Below are 6,034 nucleotides of genomic sequence, written 5' to 3' on the forward strand. Positions count from 1 at the left end.
ATTTTTTAAGATAACACTATTGACATAGATTTATTGTAATTATTGGGTCTGCATGTTTAGAAGATGAGCAGTATTTTAATTTTGGAAACTATTAGCTGCTGCCTTTGATCATGATTTCAAATTTTGGACCAAAGCTGCCAAGATTACAAACTTGTTATCATAACTTGTTGTCTTTTTGTTCTGTGAGATGAAACACGTTTGCAGTTCTTTTCTTCAAACATAACTTCCAATAAACCTATCATCTCACCGTATTATTGGCTTCTCAAGCCAAATGCTGCTTAAAACACCATTTTATTAGTCAAATTTCTCAACCTATTACCCAACTTATAAGGTAGACAAAAAAAATTCAATAAAAAAACTGGAAATACTTTTTTTTTCCTTATAAAAAATTAGTAAAAAAATTACATCAAAATATACAAAATTCTAATAATATAAATATATAACCTAAGTAAAAAAAGTATATATAAATAGAGTATTGTTCCATAGAAACTTGATTGGAAACCATGAACTAATCTATGACACTAGTAAAAAAAGTTGAAAATTTAGTCGTCAAAGTTACTAGTAATTAGTTGTAGAATTGAAATCTAACTATATAACCTCGAACTTCACTACGATAGACAAGATTAAAAACCACGAAAAATGAATGTAAGAAAAAAGTAAATTTATATAAATTTCGATATATATATATATATATATATATATATATATATATATATATATATATATATATATATATATATATATATATATATATATATATATATATATATATATATATATATATATATATATATATATATATATGTATGTATAGTAGAAGAAGAAAACAAAGAAAGTAAAATATATTGAACTATAAAGTAAGATAAACTTATATTATAATATTTAAAAAAAAAAAAACTATAAACATAGTATATAAATTGATGTTAGCTTAATTTAATGTTTTTTTATTTGTTTCTTTTCCTTTTATAACAACAATTTATCTAAGAAAATTTTATTGGGAATGATGATATCAATCATTTATATGAATTGAGTTTAGATCTCACCAGAATTGAAGTTTCACTATTAACTCTCCTTGACAAAGACCCATCAGACTTTTATAATTGCAATGGGAAAGAAACAGATGAAGGAGTAAGCAACCATGGTTACTAATATAGATGGGGTGTTCAATAATATATTAAATGAAGATTTGCTAATCGATATTAAAGGCTTCATTAAGGGGAGAACAAGCAGTTTAATTGCCTGCAATTCAAGAAGAAAAGGTGGTATAAATAGCAGCAGATACTGTGTATAACTTTCAGTCCTTCAGTTCAGATTTTCTTTTTTTTGTTGATAACTAATCTATGTATATATACAATATATGTAGGAGTTAGATGAAAGAGGTAATTAAAGAGAAGGCAGGAAGATGGTGAAACATGATTTTGCCTTAACTTTTGGTTTTAAGGGGTCTCATAATCGCTTTATGAATTCATTCAAACCAAACAATGCTTTGTGACTATACCGGTCGAGAATGTTTGTCAAACCAAAAAGATAACTAAAGAACTGCTTCTCCGCTTTCACAAAAGCTATCCAAAGTGCTTTCACAGCTTTCCTTTTACCCACTGTTTACTTTATTCTCTTATTCATTATTATTATCATACACATATATATCTGTACCACAAAAGCACCAAACCTTCATCAGAGTTTTTCTACGATGCAGTGTAAAATCTAACCCTAACCAAGTAAACTACCACCCAAATAGAATCTCATTATACCATTTGTTTAGCAGGTCAAAAATTCAAACATAACTGCTAAATTAAAAACAATACAATGTATTACTTTGTCAAAAAGTAAGACGTAACATTCGGCATTATTCACATGTATGAACTGTTAATGTTCACAACATGCATGTCTCAAAGTCATTAAAATCGTTTTTATGGTTGATTCCGTGCTCTGGTTTCTGACAAACAAGTTCTCTTATACCACAGGAATGGTATATGCATAATGCATATATATCTCTCTCAAAAGCATGATAATTTGATAAATATACATTTTACTTTTCTAAATGAGCTTCACTTTTGGCGTTCTTTTTCATGCACGTATTGCTTTTTCACACCCTTTTTCTACCCTTTTCAAATTTATTAGCCAAATGGGTAACAACAGAAGGTCGAAATGAGATGTTTTTCTTTTTCCAACCCTTCCAAGCTGACAATGTAAAACTCTAAATGCTGGGAACTAACACAGCCATCTAAAGTTCCCTTCTTATAACAGTTCTATCTGCTATACCAAAAAAAAAAACAAGTTCAACGCAATAGTTTATGCTCTTTATTCAACGTTTATTTCACCACTAATACTCAGCAAGAGACAAATTCCTATACATTAAAACACTGTTAAATTTCCCACCAAACTTGTTAGGAAAAATTACTTTTGCCATTATTAAATTTAGACTTAAAAATCTATATATGTCTCAATTTTGATAAACTCTGCTTATAAAATGAAGAATGTGAAAGTGTTATAAACACTTCTATATGTTTGTAATTAAGATAGCTTAATACACACCTTACCAAGCTCTGTCAAGTTTTAGAAATACATATATATTTAGTTAATGTAAAATTGTAAATTAAAAGTTCTAACTTAATTATTTGGATACGGTGCATAAATTGTTATAAATATATATCATGATCAATTCTTATTTGTACAAAAAAAATCCTTCTGTGAAATTATAGATTACAAGTTCTAACTCCATTAATTTAGGTTCATAAACTTTTATAAATATATAACGTGCTCAATTCCTTTTTACAAAAAAAAAAAAAAAGATCCCTTGACACCTATATTAAAGCCATAAGTTATTGTAGAATTAATAAAATGCTTACATTTCGCACTCCCAAATATATGCATATAAAATCCCGACATTTTTAAACGTATTTTCCTAACAGAGAGGAGATAAGGTGTACTTATGGATACTTATAAAAAAAAAACTTAAATATCCTTAATTTACACATAATACTTTAACTTAAAGTAAAATAAAAAGAAATTACACATGAACTCTTTGTAATTTATTAATACGGTACAATTTTATTTAGACTAAGCCTTTAAATTATTTTTTAAAAAGCTAAAAAAAACATAAAATTAAGAAAACATAAGTTAACTACATTCTATAATACATTTATTTAATTATTTCACAAAATTTGTGTATATCTATGAGCATCTAATGTTGTCCATGATTCACCATAAACATTGATATTACTTGTTTCTGTGGTGTTTTCTGTGTGTGTCTTTTCCCACAATGTGTGGGGGCTATCTTTGCTTCTGACCGCGCGCTCCCTCTCTTACAGATCGTGATTCGTGACCAAGTTTTCTCCCTTTAGAGTCTTGTGTTTCACACACACTTTTTTCTCAACCAAAAAAGTTACACTGTATATGGATCCCACTTTTTCCTCAACCTTCCTAATCTTAACATTAATATTCCTCTCAGTTAATTGCTCCAATTATCACATCTATTACCAATTATTTTTCTCAAGAAAGCTACCTCATCTATAGATTAGTCTCTTTCAACCATAAAAAAATCACCAAAGTATACATCATTTGTCTTAATCGATTTTTCTTTACACACCACTCATATGTATGTATTCAACTTATAAATCTTCATTTGTATTTTAGTTTTCCTTGCTCAATAAGACAGAACATATTGATAAAGCTATGTACCTAACAATCAATTAACACACCGTCAAAGGAGAAGCTCACCAATCTCCCCTTTCCTCTTTTCATATTTCATGACTCTCTTTCTCTTTCTCTTTCTCTCAGTTGAACTTCTTTATCATTACAATACAACAAAACCCTACAACCTAGATATCTTCTCCAGAAAAATTATCTTCCAGCTTTAAAAACATTCACATACGTTATACTCTCAACCCTTGTCTGTCCCTCTTGATTTCTTGTTTGCCAACCTAATATGCTGTGTACGCTTCTTGGATGATTTGTAGAAGGCACTTCGTTTTGCATGGCTGGTGATGCAGCTTTTCCCTCTACCACTTCCATGGTCACCCTCTTGTTCTCTTTGCTCTTGGCATTTCACTTTGCTATGGCCGTCCCAGATCGCAGCTTATCCACTTTGGCTTCCATAAAAGATGGTTTAAAGAAGAGAAACACCATGGTCGCAGCTTCATCTAGGGACGGAAGCTCGCAAAATCTCAACACGGAAATCACACCAAAACAAACTACCAAACAAGATCTCTTGAAGGGCCCTGAAAGAGGAAGCTCTCGAGCTCCACGCCCTCCATTGAAATGGAAAAACAAGATCTTCAATGCTAATAAGCATGAAGTGCCTAGTGGTCCAAACCCCATTTCAAACAGGTAAATATTCAACATCAGGGTAGAACCCCCGACACAAAAATTAAGATTACCAACCTAGAGGTTCGCTGTTTTCAGGTTGTTTATGTTGTCTTCCTTGTTATTTATCATCATTTTATTATTTTGTTGTTCATTTTTGTCTAAGAATTGAATTGGGGTGTTAGCTAGCTAAGGATTAAAAACATGCAGTTTGATATGTGAGTGCAGTTCTGTTCATATTGTTGTCACGAAACTGAACCACACGTACCAATCATTTAATCATGAGGATATGTGTACATGAGATTCTATTTCTAGTCATCATGATGTTCATATATGTATATATAAGGTTGCTTCTTTTCTTAATGATCATCATATTTTTTCCCTCTTTATCTTACTAAAAATAACGTTCTTTACTAGAGATTTTCTCAATCACTAACATTTTTAACCATTACAGTCAAACTTATCTTCACTAGATCCTCCAGTTAGTAGTCTTTACAAGGCTAAACTAGGCTTGCTGAATTAGCAAACTGAGTCCACGATAAAGTAAATAATGCGACGCCCTATACAACTCTGCCGGTAACATGTAAGAAGATATCGCATCTTCCTCAAAGACAAACTGATATTTTATTGAGTGACTTTTATAAATTGAAATAGGAAGATTGGAAGAATAAAAGTGAGTACTTTTTAGAACTGCATTTGTTTAATAGGAAGGCTAGTTTTTGACATCTTATATTTGAAAAAGGGTATCCAACCTTTTCTGTTTTTAGGTCCGTGGATGTGTATTAATATACGTAACAAAACAATAAGGAAAAACATACTATACCCTTTACTGGTTACAAAGGTTTTCTATCAATCTGCCTATTGGACACTAATAATCCAAAAGAATAAAAGCGGACATAATGATTCAAGTTACAATGAATGTGGCTTTTGTTTACGACGAGGAGTTGCTTATTGCACACAATAATGAAAGGGGAATTGGGGTTAAAAAAAGGGAAAATGTTATTTGCACAACAAAAGTTTGACACAATTTTGACAACGGCGACGTGGCAGCTGTGCATTGGCTCAGTGAACCGGGGTGAGGGGTATTTTGGGTTTTTTCTGGTTTGTTTTCAATTCACTGAGCCAATGCACAGCTGCCACGTCGCCGTTGTCAAAATTGTGTCAAACTTTTGTTGTCCAAATAATATTTTCCTAAAAAAAGTATGCAGAAACATCCCTCATTCAGCATTGTTTTGCGTGAAAAAGTTACACGGATTTGTCATGCAAAGCAGTGTTTGAAGGGTCAATATCTTTCATCCTCAATTACCTAAAATGTCCTCATCATTTTCTCTACACTTCCATGGTATCCTTTGTCCCCTTCCTTTAAAAAATAAACCATTACAGGCCGACTCAATTTTTATATGCATAAATCACTGTCTGTTTCCTCTTGATAGTACCTTCTTGTTTTGTTTATCAGATGAAACTGCCAAACTGATTTGGACAATTGAACTAGCTAATAATCTGTTTACTGAATTTTTGGAAGCTCAATTGTAGCTATATGCTCTGATCATGATTTCAAATTTTGGGATATAGCTACCGAGATTCCTTACTGCTAATTAATTAATCATCATAAATTATCTTTTAGCAGTTTATGGAATGAAAAAGCATTGACATTGGAAGCATGTGATGGAGTACCATTTACCAAGTTCATTGGTGAATTTAATTGGTGTGACGCATTGGACATTTTTCA

Source organism: Vigna umbellata, chromosome 2 (genome assembly GCF_029865625.1).
Source record: "Vigna umbellata cultivar VRB3 chromosome 2, Vumbellata_1.0, whole genome shotgun sequence".
NCBI classification, from domain to species: domain Eukaryota; kingdom Viridiplantae; phylum Streptophyta; class Magnoliopsida; order Fabales; family Fabaceae; genus Vigna; species Vigna umbellata.